Here is a 24,176-nt window from a genome sequence, read left to right on the forward strand (position 1 = left end):
GCGTAAGTTAGGTTAGTTAAGGTAAGGCAAGGCAGGCGCCAAATCAGAGTACGACCATTCAAGTTAGGTTAGATTACGTAAATCTGCGCTGAGGAAGGATAGGATATGATGCGTTAGGAGATGTTAGCTTAATCGAACTTAGGTCAGGGACAAGTTCAGAACCAAATAGTCAAGTTATGGAGCTTTCTTAGTAACGTGGCAACACTGGAATATAAACCAGGAGTTATTAGTTTTGCTGTCCATTGTGATGCGCAGGGCAGTCACCTGTTTACTGTGTGGCCAGCTGGTAAGTCCTGGAGCCAGCTGGTAAGTCCTGGGGCCAACTGGTAAGTCTTGGGGCCAGCTGGTAAGTCCTAGGGCCAACTGGTAAGTCCTGGGGCCAGCTGGTAAGTCTTGGGGCCAGCTGGTAAGTCCTGGGGCCAACTGGTAAGTCTTGGGGCCAGCTGGTAAGTCCTAGGGCCAACTGGTAAGTCCTGGGGCCAGCTGGTAAGTCCTGGGGCCAACTGGTAAGTCCTGGGGCCAACTGGTAGGTCCTGGGGCCAGCTGGTAGGTCCTAGGGCCAGCTGTGAAGTCCTGGAGCCAGCTGTGAATCCCCTGTGGCCAGCTGTGAATCCCCTGTGGCCAGCTGTGAATCCCCTGTGGCCAGCTTTGAATCCCCTGTGGCCAGCTGTGAATCCCCTGTGAATCCCCTGTGGCCAGCTGTGAAACACAACACCAGATGGTAACTCTGTCCAGCTGTAAAGCCGTATGGAGAGCTGAAAAGCCCTGTGGCCAGCTGTTAAACCTTGTGGCCAGCTGTTAAACCTTGTGGCCAGCTGTTAAACCTTGTGGCCAGCTGTTAAACCTTGTGGCTAGCTGTTAAACCTTGTGGCCAGCTGTTAAACCTTGTGGCCAGCTGTTAAACCTTGTGGCCAGCTGTGAGGTCCTTTGGCCAGCTGGTGAAGCACAGTATTAAGGAGAGCTTCCCCAGACCTCCACCGACCTAAGCTTCAGATATATGCCTAGATAAAGTCTGCCACTGGTGCTCTGACGCGAGGATATGTTCGTCCCATCCCAAATCCTTCTCCTGATCCCTTCCAAGTGCTTTATTGTCGTAATGGCTTGGCGCTTTCCCCTCTCCCCTGATATTTCCCTTCCCTCGTCCTCCTCGCCATGACGGAGGTCAGGAAGATAACCTTTGTTATTGTTGACATAATTATTAATATTAATGATAACATTTAAGAGATAACATGCGGGTTGTCGATAATTTTTTTTTACTGATAGTTCAGTGATTATAATTTACAGTGAGTTTCAGGGACCTGCAGTCCCTGAACAGTGGTACGAACCTATGGCATACTTCTCTGTTGTGTTCTACGAGAGATTGGATCCTCTCCATACCAGCTAGAGCAGGTTGCGGGTCCCCTTTACAATTAGACGGGGCTATATATATATATATATATATATATATATATATATATATATATATATATATATATATATATATATATATATATATATATATATATATATATATATACATATATATATATATATACATATATATATATATAACTGAAAACTCACACCCCAGAAGTGATTCGAACCCATACTCCCAGGAGCAACGCAACTGGTATGTACAGGGACGCCTTAATCCGCTTGACCATCACGACCGGACATAAGGAAGTGATAGCCGAAGCTATTTGAACCACTTCCCCGCCGGCACTCGGATGGTAATCTTGGGCATAGCATTTTATCAAATCACCTCATTCTTTGGGGCACACGTGAGGAACACAAATGCAAACAAGCCTGAATGGTCCCCAGGACTATATACAACTGAAAACTCACTCCGTGATGACTCCGTGAAAACTCCGGTCGTGATGGTCAAGCGGATTAAGGCGTCCCTGTACATACCAGTTGCGTTGCTCCTGGGAGTATGGGTTCGAGTCACTTCTGGGGTGTGAGTTTTCAGTTGTATATAGTCCTGGGGACCATTCAGGCTTGTTTGCATTTGTGTTCCTCACGTGTGCCCCAAAGAATGAGGTGATTTGATAAAATGCTATGCCCAAGATTACCATCCGAGTGCCGGCGGGGAAGTGGTTCAAATAGCTTCGGCTATCACTTCCTTATGTCCGGTCGTGATGGTCAAGCGGATTAAGGCGTCCCTGTACATACCAGTTGCGTTGCTCCTGGGAGTATGGGTTCGAGTCACTTCTGGGGTGTGAGTTTTCAGTTGTATATAGTCCTGGGGACCATTCAGGCTTGTTTGCATATATATATATATATATATATATATATATATATATATATATATATATATATATATATATATATATATATATATATATCTTTACATCTATCTATTCATCTATATATATATCCATATATATATCAATCTATATATATCCATCTATATCTCCATCTATTTATCTATCCACCTATATATTCATCTATCGATCTGCCCATATATCTTTCTGTCCATCCATTTATCTTTCCATCCGACTATATATCTATCTACCGACATATCCTTCTATGCAATCATATATATATCTATCGACCTATCCTATTGATCTCTATATCCTTCCATCTAACCACTCTATCCATCCATCCATCTTGTCCCCCTCATCATCCCCCCTATCCCTCGCCCCACCCTCTCTCTCCCCCCCTCTCCTTACATCTTCACCGCACACTATCTTCGCTGTGTACACTATCTTCATCACCACAGTCATCTTCACTACGCACTATTATCCTCACTGCAACCCGAAGGAATTCAGTTCAACCTTTTTTTTTTTTTTTTTATTAAGATATGAGGTACATGTGCATTAGTGCAGCTACCCTAGACTATATGAAGTGGAGTACAGTGTGTCAAAAAAGCTAACTAGATGATGCTAAAACATCCCCATCACACAGGATGGTTATTCATACAGAGGCATGTGATAAGCGGTCTGCACTGGCAGACTCCGGATCCATTTTGAGGATATCAACAACACAAGATTGAATAAGGTAGCAGAGTAATACAAGTCCCCATCTCGCAGGATAGTTAGTCATACAGAGCCATGTGTTTAATAGCCTGCACTGGCAAATTTTGGGTATACTGTGAGGATATCTTCAAGAATACGAGAGTGAATAAAGTAATTGCAAAGCTCCAGGTACCTCGTGCCAACTGGTCTGAAAGGTCTAATAACTGGGCATTCAGTGATGTAGTGCGGGAGATCGTGCCGTAGTTCCTGCTCACAGAGTTTGCAACTGGAGTGCTCAGGATTGGGAGACCCGTCACCTGCAGCCACCTGCCACAGGTAACGGTAACCCAACCTGATCCTTGCAACCACTGTGTCGCACAGTCTAGTGGACGTTTTGTGCTGTCCATAGATGTAGGTTTCAGATCTGAACAAATCATAGCTTTTTATACTAGTACTTTCAGGTCGTTGGGAGTCAGTAAGTTCTTTCCTATCAGATCTGAATGTTTGGACCAATACAGTTTTGACAGCAGAGATGGGGATACCTAGATCTAATTCAACTTCAAACTTGTTACACACTAATTTGGCTGCAATGTCTGTCTCATTATAATGGGTTATATTTATGTGTGAAGGTATCCATACAAAGGAGATTCGAGACCCTTTACTCTGTGCATCAATTAGTTCAACCTATTCCAATAACTCAGGAACGTTCACGGTAAACTCTACGGAAATCGCATCCCCGATTTCATTTCACACCGTGAAAAATCGCACCCCGAGGCGGGGTGGGGGATTTACTGGGTTACAGGCGATATCTCTTAATTTAAATTAGGCCTACCCCGACTAAACCTACGTCCGTCCCGCACTCCAGACTATTCCCCCTGCCAATTTGGGCGAGGTTATCCCCCCCCATGTGGTTGCAGGTTTCTAATTTTGGACAGACAAACCAACAGACAGAGAGACAGACAGACAGCTAGGGGTACCTTGTCTGGTTGTATTTGTCCAACCCGTACTCGCACTTGCTTATAGTCAGTATTGGCTTATTTAATAAGTGCATATGTGACATACTAATTGATTGTGAATATTTTAGTTTGCCTTGAAAAGCTCCATAGAAAACACCGACCTCACCTAACCTTCTTAGTAAGTTAATATATGCATCTTATTGCTTCGTAATTACAATTATTACTTAACCTATCAACGGTATAGGTTAAGTAATAATTGTAATTAAGAAGCAATAAGATGCTTATCTTAACATACTAAGAAGGTTAGGAGAGGTCAGTGGTTTCTATGGAGCTTTTGAAGGTAAACTAAAATATTCACAATCAATTAGTATGTCACATATGCACTTATTAAATAAGCCAATATTGACTAAAAGCAAGTGCAAGAACGGGTTGCAACGTCGGGAATCTCGGCCTCAAAGAAAAGGATATATATATATATTATATATAATAATATAGTATATATGTATATAGTATATATGCATACATCTTCATCACCGTCGACCAGTACTACAGCTGGCGACTTATGGACAGACAGATACATTTTGTTTAAGTTAAAGGATCGTCCTGGACGAGCCAGTGGTGTTGGACCATAACTGAGAGGCCTGACGTCGGTCCCATTAGTGTGGCTCTTCCTCTCTAGCTCGGCTCAGCTCACGTCAAACTAGACCAACATTATCATATTAGTTACCAATTAATGTCATCAATCATATGTTAATTTGATTTGCATCTGATAATTTTTTTCAGTGATATAACTTAATTTAAATATGCGTTCTGGCTATTAGAAAAAACTGTTCTTTCCTATTTATAAAAAAATACAAATAAATAATTTAATACTCTTGTTGAAATGTTATTCTTAATAACATTCATTTAATCAAAATTGAGTAGCTTAAGAATTATTATAATATTTAAAGTGGAAAACACACATCACCTAAATAAATACGATTGTCTGAAAATGAATATAGTAACCAATTTTAGCACCCAAATATAAGTATAAGTATAATTATATACAAAAGTCAGATTTTAACTAATAACACCTTTAACACGTCATAGTTATAGATCTGCACATGCATTATTTTTTTTTATTAACAAAAGGCCTATTGAAATAAAATAGTTTACAAGATACAGAAAACGTTTTTGGAAAAATCTAAGTAATCTATTTTTTTCTCGTCCTCGCATCTTCATGGTTAAATAGTCTACGTTTTCTATGACATTCACCACGATAACTAGATTTCGAACTATCATATACATGTCTAACCTACGCTTAAAACAATGAAAGCGATCCCGCATTTGTTACCCCGGCATACCTGTTCCATAAATCTACAACCCAGCATCCAAACCAGTATTAACCCAGGTCTTTCCTAGACCTAAACTAACTTGTCCTTCAGTTCATGCACATCCTCTTCCGTCCTGTTCCATAAGAATACACACCGGCGGGAAGCTCACTCAAGGTCCCTGGAACAGAAGTGAAAAGGGACCGACCACCCAGCCTGTTCACACCTCTCCCAAGTTCAATCATCGTCATTCTGCAATGACATATATATATATATATATATATATATATATATATATATATATATATATATATATATATATATATATATATATATATATATATATATAAAAGGGAGGGAGTACCACCTCTGGCTGGAAGAAGGGGGACCCATAGCCTCGGAGGAAACCACACATAACGCATTAGAGGGAATGTTTAGGTCCCCTCCAATACAGTTTCTGTGTGCTTTTCTCCTACCACCCCTTTTCTTTTTTCTTTTTGTTTGCTTTATTGTGTATTTAAAGGTTACATGACTGATATTGGTTGATACAAAAAATGCCTAAAGGTTATGGATCTCTTGAAGCTCCTCCGCTTCCGGACAGGAACCGAGGATGCAGCAGGCATTCCCTCTCTGGATCGCCACACTGAGGTGCTGAAACAAAAAAAAACTGGAAGCCTTTGGGTCTCTGGTGACGTCAATGAGCTTGGAGCCCAATTCCTTGAGAAATCCCAAGGCACTCTTGCCCCAGGGGCCATGCGTCTCAGACGCTATGGGAACAAAGAGGTATTGATTCTTCCAGTCGCCTGTACTTGAGTGATTTTGCTGTTTCCCTGTGGTTGGCCGCCCCACCTGCTTAATCAGCTCCGAAGTGAACATAGGTGTCAGCCAGGGTGGATACACATGTGTAGTCCCACACCAACTGTTTGCCCGCTTTCCAAGGGTATATAGTGATACCATCAGGGCGAAGTGCGGGGTCATTCGGGTGGTGGGTTCCAAGGATGCGAGGTTCTCTCTCTGCTGGGCATCGAGCTGAGACGAGGCTCCTTTTGATGATGTCATTGACCTTTTTGTGTCTTGCATGCCAGCCCTTTGTGCTTCGGCAATGCAACCCATGCAGTCCGTATTGGTCTGCTTCCACCCTGTTGCAAATACACTTGTATTCAGTGTGAATTGGGGCACCAAGGCGGAGGGCCACTGCTACACGAAGGGATTCTGGATCTAGGCGCGTGCCCATTGTTGACATGGGTACTGCCAGGAGGAAGTCTCCTGCATGGGGGGCACGCACTGCTCTGAGGCGGGCTTTCTCCTTGTCTGATGTTGCGGCGCTGAGCATGGCATCAGCTACTTTTTCCACTAGAGTGTGGTGCCAGCTGGACTGTTTGTTTTTTTGTTGGCTCTATAATGGTGGCTGGGGCTGCAAGAACATCCCACTGATTTGAACATTCAGTGAAAGCAGGATCGTGTATTCCTGCTGAATCTCTCAGGGATGCAGATATATATATATATATATATATATATATATATATATATATATATATATATATATATATATATATATATATATATATATATATATATATATATATGTCGTACCTAATAGCCAGAACGCACTTCTATGCCTACTATTCAAGGCCCGATTTGCCTAATAAGCCAAGTTTTCATGAATTAATTGTTTTTCGACTACCTAACCTACCTAACCTAACCTAACTTTTTCGGCTACCTAACCTAACCTAACCTATAAAGATAGGTTAGGTTAGGTTAGGTAGGGTTGGTTAGGTTCGGTCATATATCTACGTTATTTTTAACTCCAATAAAAAAAAATTGACCTCATACATAATGAAATGGGTAGCTTTATCATTTCATAAGAAAAAAATTAGAGAAAATATATTATTTCATGAAAACTTGGCTTATTAGGCAAATCGGGCCTTGAATAGTAGGCATGGAAGTGCGTTCTGGCTATTAGGTACGACATATATATATATATATATATATATATATATATATATATATATATATATATATATATATATATATATATATATATATATATATATATATATATATATATATATATTTTTTTTTTTTTTTTTTAAAGTTTGTGAGGGTACCACCTCTGGTGCCAATGTGGGGACCCATAGCCTCGGAGAAGAAAATAAAAAGTATTCAGAGGAGACCTTGTGGTTTCTCACTGAACACTAATATTATCTTCTCCTACCACCCCCATTCTTTTGTATGTACACATATATATTTACTTTATTTGAACTTTGTTACAAAAAAGGAGTTACATATGGGTTACAAAGATGGTTGTCATAGGTTGTCGAGTTCCTCCAGCTCCTCAGATGGCGGGCAGGAACCCTGGATGCAGTGTGCATTTCCCCTCTGTATCGCCACACTGAGGCGCTGGAAAAGAAAGCTTGCAGCTCTCGGGTCCCTTGTTGTTTCAATGAGCCTAGAACCCAATTCCTTCAAAAAACTGGTAGCACTTTTACCCCAGGCGCCGAGCGTCTCAGAAGCAATGGGGACAAAATTGTAGTGGTGATCCAGTTCTCTATACTTACGGGATTTGGCTGCTGCCCTGTGGGTGGCAGCGCCACCTGGTTGTGCAACACTGAGGTTAATGTAGGTGTTAGCCAGGGTTGATACGCACGTGTAGTCCCATACCAACTGCTTGCCATTCTTCCAGGGGTTCACTGTGATACCATCCGGGCGACCAATAAGAGCATCAGAGTTACGGGGCGTTAGGTAACGGGGCTCTCTTTCAGCTGGGCATCCAGCTGTGGTGAGGCTCCTCTTGATGATGTCGTTAACTTCACTGTGCCTCGAGTGCCATCCCCCTGTGCTTTGGCAGAGTAGGCCATGGTGACCGTACCTGTCAGCCACCACCTCGCCGCAAATACACCTATATCTGGTGTGGATTGGGGCAGCAAGGCGGAGGGCCACAGCAATTCGGAGGGCGTGTGGTGTGAGACGCGTGCCAGTTGCCGACATTGGGGTTGCTAACAGGAAATCCCCTGCATGTGGTGCTGCTACTGCTGTGAGGCGAGCAATGTCGTGTATTCGTGTATTCCTGCTGAATATATATATATATATATATATATACATATATATATATATATATATATATATATATATATATATATATATATATATATATATATATATGTCGTACCTAGTAGCCAGAACGCACTTCTCGGCCTACTATGCAAGGCCCGATTTGCCTAATAAGCCAAGTTTTCCAGAATTAATATATTTTCTCAAATTTTTTTCTGTTGAAATGATAAAGCTACCCATTTCATTATGTATGAGGTCAATTTTTTTTTATTGGAGTTAAAATTAACGTAGATATATGACCGAACCTAACCAACCCTACCTAACCTAACCTAACCTATCTTTATAGGTTAGGTTAGGTAGCCGAAAAAGTTAGGTTAGGCTAGGTTAGGTAGGTTAGGTAGTCGAAAAACAATTAATTCATGAAAACTTGGCTTATTAGGCAAATCGGGCCTTGCATAGTAGGCTGAGAAGTGCGTTCTGGCTACTAGGTACGACATATATATATATATATATGTCGTACCTAATAGCCAGAACGCACTTCTCAGCCTACTATTCAAGGCCCGATTTGCCTAATAAGCCAAGTTTTCATGAATTAATGTTTTTTCGTCTACCTAACCTACCTAACCTAACCTAACCTAGCTTTTTTTGGCTACCTAACCTAACCTTACCTATAAATATAGGTTAGGTTAGGTTAGGTAGGGTTGGTTAGGTTCGGTCATATATCTACGTTAATTTTAACTCCAATAAAAAAAAATTGACCTCATACATAGAGAAAAGGGTTGCTTTATCATTTCATAAGAAAAAAATTATAGTAAATATATTAATTCAGGAAAACTTGGCTTATTAGGCAAATCGGGCCTTAAATAGTAGGCTGAGAAGTGAGTTCTGGCTACTAGGTACGACATATATATATATATATATATATATATATATATATATATATATATATATATATATATATATACATATATATATATATATATATATATATATATATATATATATATATATATATATATATATATATATATATGTATATATATATGTATGTATATATATATATATATATATATATATATGTCGTACCTAGTAGCCAGAACTCACTTCTCAGCCTACTATTCAAGGCCCGATTTGCCTAATAAGCCAAGTTTTCCTGAATTAATATATTTACTATAATTTTTTTCTTATGAAATGATAAAGCTACCCTTTTCTCTATGTATGAGGTCAATTTTTTTTTATTGGAGTTAAAATTAACGTAGATATATGACCGAACCTAACCAACCCTACCTAACCTAACCTAACCTATATTTATATGTAAGGTTAGGTTAGGTAGCCAAAAAAAGCTAGGTTAGGTTAGGTTAGGTAGGTTATGTAGACGAAAAAACATTAATTCGTGAAAACTTGGCTTATTAGGCAAATCGGGCCTTGAATAGTAGGCTGAGAAGTGCGTTCTGGCTATTAGGTACGACATATATATATATATATATATATATATATATATATATATATATATATATATATATATATATATATATATATATATATATATGTCGTACCTAGTAGCCAGAACGCACTTTTCAGCCTACTATGCAAGGCCCGATTTGCCTTATTAGCCAAGTTTTCCTGAATTAATATATTTTCTCTAATTTTTTTCTTATGAAATGATAAAGCTGCCCATTTCATTATGTATGAGGTCAATTTTTTTTATTGGAGTTAAAATTAACGTAGATATATGACCGAACCTAACCAACCCTACCTAACCTAACCTAACCTATCTTTATAGGTAAGGTTAGGTTAGGTAGCCTAAAAAGTTAGGTTAGGTTAGGTTAGGTAGGTTAGGTAGACGAAAAACAATTAATTCATGAAAACTTGGCTTACTAGGCAAATCGGGCCTTGTATAGTAGGCTGATAAGTGCGTTCTGGCTACTAGGTACGACATATATATATATATATATATATATATATATATATATATATATATATATATATATGTGTGTGTGTGTGTGTGTGTGGGGCTGAACTGAAAGTATTGCTTAGACTTTTGATTTTTAAATTTAATTTGTTCATGTATGATTTTGATTTAGAATTACTGTAAAAATATATAATTTTACATTTTTGTTGGTGCAGGTCACAGGGGGGTCTCAAGTCCCTGGTGCAGGTCACAGGGGGGTCTCAAGTCCCTGGTGCAGGTCACAGGGGGGGTCTCAAGTCCCTGGTGCAGATCACAGGGGGGTCTCAAGTCCCTGGTGCAGGTCACAGGGGGGTCTCAAGTCCCTGGTGCAGGTCACAGGGGGGGTCTCAAGTCCCTGGTGCAGGTCACAGGGGGGGTCTCAAGTCCCTGGTGCAGGTCACAGGGGGGTCTCAAGTCCCTGGTGCAGGTCACAGGGGGGTCTCAAGTCCCTGGTGCAGGTCACAGGGGGGGTCTCAAGTCCCTGGTGCAGGTCACAGGGGGGGTCTCAAGTCCCTGGTGCAGGTCACAGGGGGGTCTCAAGTCCCTGGTGCAGGTCACAGGGGGGTCTCAAGTCCCTGGTGCAGGTCACAGGGGGGTCTCAAGTCCCTGGTGCAGGTCACAGGGGGGTCTCAAGTCCCTGGTGCAGGTCACAGGGGGGTCTCAAGTCCCTGGTGCAGGTCACAGGGGGGGTCTCAAGTCCCTGGTGCAGGTCACAGGGGGGTCTCAAGTCCCTGGTGCAGGTCACAGGGGGGGTCTCAAGTCCCTGGTGCAGGTCACAGGGGGGGTCTCAAGTCCCTGGTGCAGGTCACAGGGGGGGTCTCAAGTCCCTGGTGCAGGTCACAGGGGGGGGTCTCAAGTCCCTGGTGCAGGTCACAGGGGGGTCTCAAGTCCCTGGTGCAGGTCACAGGGGGGTCTCAAGTCCCTGGTGCAGGTCACAGGGGGGTCTCAAGTCCCTGGTGCAGGTCACAGGGGGGTCTCAAGTCCCTGGTGCAGGTCACAGGGGGGTCTCAAGTCCCTGGTGCAGGTCACAGGGGGGTCTCAAGTCCCTGGTGCAGGTCACAGGGGGGGTCTCAAGTCCCTGGTGCAGGTCACAGGGGGGTCTCAAGTCCCTGGTGCAGGTCACAGGGGGGTCTCAAGTCCCTGGTGCAGGTCACAGGGGGGTCTCAAGTCCCTGGTGCAGGTCACAGGGGGGGTCTCAAGTCCCTGGTGCAGGTCACAGGGGGGGTCTCAAGTCCCTGGTGCAGGTCACAGGGGGGGTCTCAAGTCCCTGGTGCAGGTCACAGGGGGGTCTCAAGTCCCTGGTGCAGGTCACAGGGGGGTCTCAAGTCCCTGGTGCAGGTCACAGGGGGGGTCTCAAGTCCCAGGTGCAGGTCACAGGGGGGTCTCAAGTCCCTGGTGCAGGTCACAGGGGGGTCTCAAGTCCCTGGTGCAGGTCACAGGGGGGTCTCAAGTCCCTGGTGCAGGTCACAGGGGGGGTCTCGAGTCCCTGGTGCAGGTCACAGGGGGGGGTCTCAAGTCCCTGGTGCAGGTCACAGGGGGGTCTCAAGTCCCTGGTGCAGGTCGCTCTATTCTTGAACACCCAAATCACGGAACTATTTACTCTACCCACCATGAGAGTAAGGACAAGACAAGAACATATCGATGCCAACACAGAAGACAATGTCCAACATAACAGGCCAATTACACTGGATTAATCTTTGTGTTTAGATAGGAGATGCCTCGTATGGGCCAATAAGCCTTCTGCAGCCCCTATGTTTATCCCTTATGTATCCCCCCATGTTTTCACCTTCATTGTATTATCACCTGACCTAATGCGGGTATAAAATCAACTAGTATTGTAAGATCTGTTCACTTGAGAATGAACCATGGAGGTTCGAAACGTCGTGCAAATTATACAAATAAGTGTAATACACTCTATAGTAAATCACTTCTTTTCTTCACCTTAAAAGTACGAAAATGAGTTTTGGAGAACTCCTATTTCAATTAAGCCCTGATGCTAAGAAAATAGTTAGAGGGATAGAAGCCCTAAACCAGAAAATAATAAATACAGAATATGCGGTCATATTCAATGAAACATGTTTGAAAGAAAACCTGCTGCCAGTATACACCAATATATATATATATATATATATATATATATATATATATATATATATATATATATATATATATATATATATATATATATATATATATATGTAATATATAACACCAAATTGGTGTGTGGAGCAGGTTAACATGGCTCTCAGCTCGAGCACAGAAGCAGCTGCCGTTAACACCCTCTCGCTCCCTCCCTTAGGCAGAAGAGATAAATTCACATGTGTGAGGGGCTCCTTTGTGTTGTTGTTGTCCCTGGGGGCTCAAACGTCAGTTCTCACACGTGTTGAGCTCCCTCCGTCCCTTCCTCAACCCCTCTCCCTTCTCTCTCTCTCTCTCCACCTCCCTCCCTCGCCAGACACACGCCTGCCTTGTTCCCACTGAACTAAGATTCATTGCCTCGAAGAACGAATTAAATGGTGGTTAAAATTAGAACAGGAAAGGGATTAATTTTATTGAGTTGCTGCTTATGTTTCTATCCCATATTCCTCTTCTTTATGAAGTCTGTAACTTTAAACTAACATTTCAGTAATCATGTGAGGCGGAGAAATTTCTCTTTCTCTAAATACTGTCACTAGTTTCTTGAAGAAATATTCTGGGAAGCCAAAGCAGTTTGAGAATGTCTATAGCTAATCCTCTGCCAGGAGGAAGTCTCGCTTGTAGCTTCCATTAAGCTTTCCCTTGAGATCAAAGACTCAATTCCACTTTTCTTAAATCGCCCCAACACCAATCAGGACTGAATTGCCACTAGCGGGAGCTTCTCCCCTCTATTGGAGCGGCGTTGAGGATCACTTGTGGGCTCTAAGAATTGTTCTCCTGCTTCTTGACTTGTTAGTCGGGAGGCTCCTGGTCGGGAGGCTCCTGGTCGGGAGGCTCTTGGTCGGGAGGCTCTTGGTCGGGAGGCTCTTGGTCGGGAGGCTCTTGGTCGGGAGGCTCTTGGTCTGGTAGCTGTTAGTCGGGAGGCTCCTGGTCGGGAGGCTCTTGGTCGGGAGGCTCTTGGTCGGGAGGCTCTTGGTCGGGAGGCTCTTGGTCGGGAGGCTCTTGGTCTGGTAGCTGTTAGTCGGGAGGCTCCTGGTCGGGAGGCTCTTGGTCGGGAGGCTCTTGGTCGGGAGGCTCTTGGTCTGGTAGCTGTTAGTCGGGAGGCTCCTGGTCGGGAGGCTCTTGGTCGGGAGGCTCTTGGTCGGGAGGCTCTTGGTCGGGAGGCTCTTGGTCGGGAGGCTCTTGGTCTGGTAGCTGTTAGTCGGGAGGCTCTTAATCGGGTCGGTGTTTGCAGCAGTTAGTGACAATCTTCGTCTTCCCGACCCTCCAGCTTGTGACAGTTGTCATAATTGCATGTGGCTGAACGTTGGCTTCTATAAGCCAGCAGAAGCGAGCGCCTGGGAGCGGAGGTGAGCAGCGCCCCACCGTCGCAGTCCCCGCGGGAGAGTAGTTAAGGTACTGACCTCCAGTGAGTAATAACACGAGTGGCAGCATTGGGCTACTGAGGTCAGTCAATACTACTGAGAAAGAGAGACAGGGTCGTTAACGCTAACAGGTTTATTAATCAAATTAACCGCCAATTACCCACAAAATTGGGAATGTTTACGTTAATGAGAGTGACACAGCACAATGTCGAGTGCTTCCCGAGTGAATGACGGTGAGAGCAGCCGTCTCGGCGTCATTCACTCGGGCTACGACACCCGAGTGAATGACGCATCCCAACACTCTGCTGACAATTCTTGCAGTTAATGCTTCTCATCTTTAGGTTATCTTGAGGTGATTTCGGGGCTTTTAGTGTCCCCGCGGCCCGGTCCTCGACCAGGCCTCCACCCCTAGGAAGCAGCCCGTGACAGCTGACTAACACCCAGGTACCTATTTTACTGCTAGGTAACAGGGGCATAGGGTGAAAGAAACTCTGCCCATTGTTTCTCGCCGACGCCTGGGATCGAACCCAGGACCACAGGATCACAAGACCAGCATGCTGTCCGCTCGGCCGACCGGCTCCCTTCACTGCAGTCAGTTCACAAGCAACACGGAAGGCCAGATCTGTTCCTCGCAACACAATGCAACATGCACAAACATCACATAAATGTTACAGGCGTCACCACGGGACGTCACACACCTCCCGACGTGATCTAGTCAGATGTGTGTCAGCCATGCGGGGTCGTCCTTGAAGGACACCTGATACACACCTGAAGGCTTATATGGTCTCTGTATCAAGAGGTACAGTGATGGACAGTTGTGATAAGCCTGTAGTCGCTGGGGCCAGATTCATGAAGCAGTTACGCAAACACTTACGAGCCTGTACATCTTTTCTCAATCTTAGGCGGCTTTGTTTACAATTATTAAACAGTTAATGAGCTCCGAAGCACCAGGAGGCTGTTTATAACAATAACAACAGTTGATTGGCAAGTTTTCATGCTTGTAAACTGTTTAATAAATGTAACCAAAGCCGTCAAAGATTGAGGAAAGATGTACACGTTCGAAAGTACTTGCGTAACTCCTTCGTGAATCTGGCCCCTGTACCTTGCGTAGCTTCCGGGGATCAATGGCCCCGTGGCCCGGTCTCCGATCAGGTCTCCTGGCTGGTAGTCTGGTCAACCAGGCTGTTGGACGCGGCTCCTCGCAGCCTCACGTATGAATCACAGCCTGGTTGATCAGGTATCCTCTGAAGGTGCTTATAGAGTTCTCTCTTGAACACTGTGAGGGGTCGGCCAGTTATGCCCCTTATGTGTAGTGGAAGCGTGTTGAACAGTCTCGGGCCTCTGATGTTGATAGAGTTCTCTCTCAGAGTACTGTGAACGATAGTGCGTTCACAGTGAGCGTGCGGTGACTGTGCATCTCATGTCACTTGACGACATGATGGTGAGGTCTACCTTCAGCTGACGTTCCTTGGGCTCCCTCCCTCACACTCCCTCCCTCCCTCCCTCACACTCCCTCCCTCCCTACCTCCCTCCCTCCCTCCCTCCCTCATACTCTCTCACATTTCCTCCCTCCCTCCCTCCCTCACACTCCCTCCCTCACACTCCCTCCCTCCCTCCCTCACACTCCCTCCCTCCCTCCCTCCCTCACACTCCCTCCCTCCCTCACACTCCCCCCCTCCCTCCCTCCCTCACACTCCCTCCCGCCCTCAGTCACCCCCAACAGAGTGAGTGTCTCTCACACAGTAACGGTACCCAGCCTTTACCTCTTAATCAAGGCTAAGACTGCCCGTTAATTACCAGTTCTTGATGTTAACCATGCTCCTGTTGAAATGTAAACCATGCTCCTGTTGTACTGTTAACCCTGCTCCTGTTGTACTGTTAACCCTGCTCCTGTTGTACTGTTAACCGTCCTCCTGTTGTACTGTTAACCCTGCTCCTGTTGTACTGTTAACCGTCCTCCTGTTGTACTGTTAACCCTGCTCCTGTTGTACTGTTAACCCTGCTCCTGTTGTACTGTTAACCCTGCTCCTGTTGTACTGTTAACCCTGCTCCTGTTGTACTGTTAACCGTGCTCCTGTTGTACTGTTAACCCTGCTCCTGTTGTACTGTTAACCGTGCTCCTGTTGTACTGTTAACCCTGCTCCTGTTGTACTGTTAACCCTGCTCCTGTTGTACTGTTAACCCTGCTCCTGTTGTACTGTTAACCCTGCTCCTGTTGTACTGTTAACCGTGCTCCTGTTGTACTGTTAACCCTGCTCCTGTTGTACTGTTAACCGTGCTCCTGTTGTACTGTTAACCCTGCTCCTGTTGTACTGTTAACCCTGCTCCTGTTGTACTGTTAACCCTGCTCCTGTTGTACTGTTAACCCTGCTCCTGTTGTACTGTTAACCCTGCTCCTGTTGTACTGTTAACCCTGCTCCTGTTGTACTGTTAACCGTCCTCCTGTTGTAATGTTAACCCAGCTCGTGTTGTAATGTTAACCATGCTCCTGTTGTAATGTTAACCCTGCTCCTGTTGTAATGTTAACCCTGCTCCTGTTGTAATGTTAACCATGCTCCTGTTGTAATGTTAACCCTGCTCCTGTTGTAATGTTAACCCTGCTCCTGTTGTAATGTTAACCCTGCTCCTGTTGTAATGTTAACCCTGCTCCTGTTGTAATGTTAACCCTGCTCCTGTTGTAATGTTAACCATGCTCCTGTTGTAATGTTAACCCTGCTCCTGTTGAAATGTAAACCATGCTCCTGTTGTAATGTTAACCCGGCTCCTGTTGTAATGTTAACCCTGCTCCTGTTGTAATGTTAACCCTGCTCCTGTTGTAATGTTAACCCTGCTCCTGTTGTAATGTTAACCCTGCTCCTGTTGTAATGTTAACCCTGCTCCTGTTGTAATGTTAACCATGCTCCTGTTGTAATGTTAACCCTGCTCCTGTTGAAATGTAAACCCTGCTCCTGTTGTAATGTTAACCCTGCTCCTGTTGTAATGTTAACCCTGCTCCTGTTGTAATGTAAACCATGCTCCTGTTGTAATGTTAACCCTGCTCCTGTTGAAATGTAAACCATGCTCCTGTTGTAATGTTAACCCTGCTCCTGTTGTCCTGTTAACCCTGCTCCTGTTGTAATGTTAACCGTGCTCCTGTTGTAATGTTAACCCTGCTCCTGTTGTAATGTTAACCATGCTCCTGTTGTAATGTTAACCCAGCTCCTGTTGTAATGTTAACCATGCTCCTGTTGAAATGTAAACCCTGCTCCTGATATAATGTTAACCCTACTCCTGTTGTAATGTTAACCCTGCTCCTGTTGTCCTGTTAACCGTGTTCCTGTTGTCCTGTTAACCCTGCTCCTGTTGTTATGTTAACCGTGCTCCTGTTGTAATGTTAACCGTGCTCCTGTTGTAATGTTAACCCTGCTCCTGTTGTCCTGTTAACCGTGTTCCTGTTATCCTGTTAACCCTGCTCCTGTTGTTATGTTAACCGTGCTCCTGTTGTCCTGCTAACCCTGCTCCTGTTGTTATGTTAACCATGCTCCTGTTGTCCTGTTAACCGTGCTCCTGTTGTAATGTTAACCGTGCTCCTGTTGTTATGTTAACCGTGCTCCTGTTGTCCTGTTAACCCTGCTCCTGTTGTCCTGTTAACCCTGCTCCTGTTGTAATGTTAACCATGCTCCTGTTGTTATGTTAACCGTGCTCCTGTTGTAATGTTAACCCTGCTCCTGTTGTCCTGTTAACCGTGTTCCTGTTGTCCTGTTAACCCTGCTCCTGTTGTTATGTTAACCGTGCTCCTGTTGTCCTGCTAACCCTGCTCCTGTTGTTATGTTAACCGTGCTCCTGTTGTAATGTTAACCCTGCTCCTGTTGTCCTGTTAACCGTGTTCCTGTTGTCCTGTTAACCCTGCTCCTGTTGTAATGTTAACCGTGCTCCTGTTGTTATGTTAACCGTGCTCCTGTTGTCCTGTTAACCGTGCTCCTGTTGTCCTGTTAACCGTGCTCCTGTTGTCCTGTTAACCCTTTTCCTGTTATAATGTTAACCCTACTCCTGTTGTAATGTTAACCCTGCTCCTGTTGTAATGTTAACCCTACTCCTGTTGTAATGTTAACCCTGCTCCTGTTGTAATGTTAACCGTCCTCCTGTTGTAATGTTAACCGTCCTCCTGTTGTAATGTTAACCCTGCTCCTGTTGTCCTGTTAACCCTGCTCCTCTTGTAATGTTAACCGTCCTCCTGTTGTAATGTTAACCATGCTCCTGTTGTCCTGTTAACCCAGCTCCTGTTGTAATGTTAACCACCAGTGTTGCCTTGTGCCCATGGTGTTTGGTCACCAGAGGGCCGCGGGCACCAGATAACACTACTGCAAAAGCTTGTAACACTTACTAAACCCTGGGCTCTACCCCAAGCTTCTTAAAGGAGACTTCAGAAGCTGCCGCCACCAACCTGAAAACTTCTGTAATTACGCTAATTTGACCGCAGGAAGGATCAGTCAATTGCACTTGTAAATCTCAGTATGTGGATCCCCAGTTATGAATAGGAGGGATGAATTGACTTTAATGTGTGGTTTAACTGAACCAAAAGGGTTTATATATATATATATATATATATATATATATATATATATATATATATATATATATATATATATATATATATATATATATATATATATATATATATATATATATATATATATATATATATATATATATAATCTTTGGACAACACCCACCAGTGGGACTCGAACCCAGAAAGCACAACTACCTTCCAGTAGCTGCCATAACTAGTATGCTTTAACCCACTACACCATCAGACCCTACAAAAGAAGTAGAGACTTCGAGATATATATACATCTCAAATATCTCCACTTCCCGAGGGCACCAGATGAGTGTGAGGTTAGTCTGCATTTTTCGTCAAGCCACTGTCAATGTGAGAGAACTCGTGTCCAGCTTATAAGCTGGACACGAGTTCTCTCACATTGACAGTGGCTTGACGAAAAATGCAGACTAACCTCACACTCATCTGGTGCCCTCGGGAAGTGGAGATATTTGAGATGTATATATATCTCGAAGTCTCTACTTCTTTTGTAGGGTCTGATGGTGTAGTGGGTTAAAGCATACTAGTTATGGCAGCTACTGGAAGGTAGTTGTGCTTTCTGGGTTCGAGTCCCACTGGTGGGTGTTGTCCAAAGATTGTTAATCTTCACTTGTGGTTTATGCAAGTATAGGCTTATATATATATATATATATATATATATATATATATATATATATATATATATATATATATATATATATATATATATATATATATATATATTGGTGTATACTGGCAGCAGGTTTTCTTTTAAACATGTCTCATTGAATATGACCGCATATTCTGTATTTACTATGTTCTGATTTAGGGCTTCTATCCCTCTAACTATTTTCCTAGCATCAGGGCTTAGCTGAAAGAGGAGTTCTCCAAAACTCATGTTTGTTATTTTAAGGTGAAGAAAAAGTGAATTACTATAGAATGTATTACACTTATTTATACAATTTGCACAACGTTTCGAACCTCTATGGTTCATTCTCAAGTGAAAAGAAATTACAGATCTCGTTAAATTTATACCAGTACGGGGTTAGGTGATAAAACAATTAGAATAAAGGAAAGGCAAGGGGATAAATAGGGGATAAATGGGGGACGAAGCACATACAAAGATTAATCAGGTGTAATTGGCCTGTTATGTTGAGCAGTGTCTTCTGTGTTGGCATCGTTATGTTCTGGTCTGGTCCTTACTCTCTTGGTGGGTAGAGTAAATAGTTCCGTTATTTGGGTGTTCATGGTAGGTTGTTCTATTCTTATGTGAATTGCTTCAAGAATTTGTAACCTTCTTGCATCTTGGGTTTTGTCTATTACACCGGTATTTTTGTTCAATATTTCTCTTGTTAGGGTGATGTCATGGGCTTGTCTCATGTGATTCCTGGGGGCACCGGATTGAAGATGACAGGTCAAACGCCTCGTCAGCTTGGTCGACGTCATACCTATGTACTTAGATTGAAGGTTACATCCTTCGTGGGGGCAAGTGTACATGTATGCAACGCTTGACTGCTGTAGAGGGTTCTCCGTCGGCTTCGGGCTGTTTTTAAAAAGGAGTTCGGTAGTCTTCTTAGTTTTATAGAATATGATCAGGTCTATGTTTTGGTTAGGAGTAATGCTTTTTACTCCTTTACAAATTATTTCCTTCATTATTCTTTCTTCTTTTTTATGTTCACAGTGCATGGTTGATTTGTAATATAATTTTATTGGAGGTATTGTGGTTTCTGTTCTAGGTTCACGCTTGTACCATCTGTCCAGGTGTCTTCTTATAGCGGTGTTTATTTCCGTGTTGTTATATCCGTTGTTCACCAATACCTGAGTTATTCTTTCAAACTCTCTACTCACATTTCTCCATGCGGAGCAGTGGGTAAGCGCTCGACGAATATAAGCATTGAGAACTCTGGTTGTTGTATCTTTGGGGGCACTCACTCTTGATGTGTAGTGCCTCGCTGATATCGAGTCTCCTGCTATCAGCGAAGTACTACAATTGTCTAGTAACGGGGTCAGGGGCTAGAGACGGGATCAGTGACTGGGGACGGGATCAGGGGCTAGAGACGGGATCAGGGGCTAGGGACGGTATCAGGGGCTAGGGACGGTATCAGGGGCTAGGGACGGGATCAGTGACTGGGGACGGGATCAGGGACTAGAGACGGGATCAGGGGCTAGGGACGGTATCAGGGGCTAGGGACGGTATCAGGGGCTAGGGACGGGATCAGGGGCTAGGGCCGGGATCAGGGGCTAGGGACGGGATCAGGGGCTAGGGACGGTATCCGGGGCTAGGGACGGGATCAGGAGCTAGGGACGGGATCAGGAGCTAGGGACGGTATCAGGAGCTAGGGACGGGATCAGGAGCTAGGGACGGTATCAGGAGCTAGGGACGGGATCAGGGGCTAGGGACGGGATCAGTGGCTAGGGACGGAATCAGGGGCTAGGGACGGGATCAGGGGCTAGGGACGGGATCAGGGGCTAGGGACGGTATCAGGGGCTAGGGACGGGATCAGGAGCTAGGGACGGGATCAGGAGCTAGGGACGGTATCAGGAGCTAGGGACGGGTTCAGGAGCTAGGGACGGTATCAGGAGCTAGGGACGGGATCAGGGGCTAGGGACGGGATCAGTGGCTAGGGACGGAATCAGGGGCTAGGGACGGGATCAGGGGCTAGGGACGGGATCAGGCGCTTGGGACGGTATCAGGGGCTAGGGACGGTATCAGGCGCTAGGGACGGGATCAAGGGCTAGGGACGGTATCAGGGGCTATGGACGGTATCAGGGGCTAGGGACGGGATCAGGGGCTAGGGACGGGGGCTTCAAGGAGCACAAGTCTGGGAGTAGAATTAGTAGTGTGAATTTGGGGTTTGAACTGAGAGGAAGGAGTGTTTTGTGCTCTCATTAATCATGGTTAGGTTTACTGAAGCCTTTGAGCATCTTTTGTGATTATTAATCATTCTCCGGGGAATAACTAATTAATCCTTGCTATAACTAATGAATAACGGAGGTTCAATTGAAGATAAGTTATCAGTCAAGTTTACGTACCACGATAGCAGGCGCTAAGACCACTCCGGCTATCGTCGTTGGCTTTCCTCTGCAGTCCACGACAGGTAATTATCAAAAGATATTAGAGTAATTATCCGAAGTAATTAACGTTATTAAAGGCTAATTAAGTGGAGAAGAATCGGCTTGCCAACCATTACAAGCGTTGACGGCCAGTCACCAGGATGACTGAGGCAGCAGCGTTGGCGGCCGGTCACCAGGATGACTGAGGCAGCAGCGTTGGCGGCCGGTCACCAGGATGACTGAGGCAGCAGCGTTGGCGGCCGGTCACCAGGATGACTGAGGCAGCAGCGTTGGCGGCCGGTCACCAGGATGACTGAGGCAGCAGCGTTGACGGCCGGTCACCAGGATGACTGAGACAGCCGCGTTGACGGCCGGTCACCAGGATGACTGAGGCAGCAACGTTGACGGCCGGTCACCAGGATGACTGAGGCAGCAACGTTGACGGCCGGTCACCAGGATGACTGAGGCAGCAACGTTGACGGCCGGTCACCAGGATGACTGAGGCAGCAGCGTTGACGGCCGGTCACCAGGATGACTGAGGCAGCAGCGTTGACGGCCGGTCACCAGGATGACTGAGACAGCCGCGTTGACAGCCGGTCACCAGGATGACTGAGGCAGCAGCGTTGACAGCCGGTCACCAGGATGACTGAGGCAGCAGCGTTGACGGCCGGTCACCAGGATGACTGAGGCAGCCGTCGGCCAAACTTTACAACACGCCCTTGTGCATGGCTGTCCGAAGGTCGAGTTTATTGAACACCGTCACTCACCTTGTGAGTCAACACCCCGCTATAGTGACAGTACTGAACAGCGTCACTCACCTTGTGAGTCAACACCCCGCTATAGTGACAGTACTGAACAGCGTCACTTACCTTGTGAGTCAACACCCCGCCATAGTGACAGTACTGAGCACCGTCACTCACCTTGTGACTCAACACCCCGCTATAGTGACAGTACTGAACAGCGTCACTCACCTTGTGAGTGAACACCCCGCCATAGTGACTCTACTGAACAGCGTCACTTACCTTGTGAGTCAACACCCCGCTATAGTGACACTACTGAACACCGTCACTCACCTTGTGAGTCAACACCCCGCTATAGTGACAGTACTGAACAGCGTCACTCACCTTGTGAGTGAACACCCCGCTATAGTGACACTACTGAACACCGTCACTCACCTTGTGAGTCAACACCCCGCCATAGTGACACTACTGAACACCGTCACTCACCTTGTGAGTCCAGAATCACACTGGTGACCAACTCACAGACAATTACTCGCATTTAACAATATTCGTTACAAACAAACTTTCGAAGCAGCCATGGCTCTTCCCACCATTCCCATACTGTAGCCTATATATAAAATTTTATGAGACAAGTCTCTTATCCAACATTAACTTAGTTGACCTAAACATTCAATTTTTTTGAAGAGATGTGTTGATGTGATTTTTCCCGGCGCATCAATCCCATCAATGGGTTTTAGGACAAATTAAATGATCAAGAACCTATAATTAAATTGACTTTGAACAAAAAGGGTAGATAACAAATTTCCCTTTCTGGACGTGATAGTGAACGATAGGAACGCGTTATTGTTCATTCCACAGTGTTGTTGTTCATTCCACAGCGTTGTTGTTCATTCCAGTGTTGTTGTTCATTCTACAGCGTTATTGTTCATTCCACAGCGTTATTGTTCATTCCACAGTGTTGTTGTTCATTCTATAGCGTTATTGTTCATTCCACAGCGCTATTGTTCATTCCACAGCGTTATTGTTCATTCCACAGCGTTATTGTTCATTCCACAGCGTTGTTGTTCATTCCACAGCGTTATTTTTCATTCCACAGCGTTATTGTTCATTCCACAGCGTTGTTGTTCATTCCACAGCGTTATTGTTCATTCCACAGCGTTATTGTTCATTCCACAGCGTTGTTGTTCATTCCACAGCGTTATTTTTCATTCCACAGCGTTATTGTTCATTCCACAGCGTTATTGTTCATTCCACAGCGTTATTGTTCATTCCACAGCGTTATTGTTCATTCCACAGCGTTGTTCATTCCACAGCGTTATTGTTCATTCCACAGCGTTATTGTTCATTCCACAGCGTTATTGTTCATTCCACAGCGTTGTTGTTCATTCCACAGTGTTGTTGTTCATTCCGCAGCGTTATTGTTCATTCCACAGCGTTATTGTTCATTCCACAGCGTTGTTGTTCATTCCACAGCGTTGCTGTTCATTCCACAGCGTTGCTGTTCATTCTGTCTCCTGAAGCCCACATAAAGAGAATAACGTCTGCGGCATATGCGAGGCTGGCAAACATCAGAACGGCGTTCAGGAACCTGTGTAAGGAATCATTCAGAATCTTGTACACCACATTTGTATGACCAATCCTGGAGTATGCGGCCCCAGCTTGGAGCCCGTACCTTGTCAAGCACAAGACTAAGCTGGAAAAAGTCCAAAGGTATGCCACTAGACTAGTCCCAGAACTAAGAGGCATGAGTTACGAGGAAAGGCTGCGGGAAATGCACCTTACGACAATGGAAGACAGAAGAGTGAGGGGAGACATGATCACTACCTTCAAAATCCTCAGGGGAATCGTCCGGGTAGACAAGGATAAACTATTCAACACTGGAGGGACGCGAACAAGGGGAGACAGGTGGAAACTGAGTACCCACATGAGCCACAGAGACGTTAGAAGGAACTTTTTCAGTGTCAGAGTAGTTAACGGATGGAATGCATTAGGCTGTGATGTGGTGGAGGCTGACTCCATACACAGTTTACAATATAGATATGATAGAGCCCAGTAGGCTCAGGAATCTGCACATCAGTTGATTGACAGTTGAGAGGCGGGACCAAAGAGCCAAAGCTCAACAG

General features: G+C 44.8%; 1 protein-coding gene across 1 annotated transcript in view; it reads left to right on the plus strand.

The window, feature by feature from the left end:
• Window positions 1–24,176, plus strand: part of Gyc88E (Guanylyl cyclase at 88E) — a 502,958-nt gene that overhangs the window by 37,398 nt on the left and 441,384 nt on the right. The window lies entirely within an intron of this gene.

This window comes from Procambarus clarkii, chromosome 47 (assembly GCF_040958095.1).
Source record: "Procambarus clarkii isolate CNS0578487 chromosome 47, FALCON_Pclarkii_2.0, whole genome shotgun sequence".
NCBI classification, from domain to species: domain Eukaryota; kingdom Metazoa; phylum Arthropoda; class Malacostraca; order Decapoda; family Cambaridae; genus Procambarus; species Procambarus clarkii.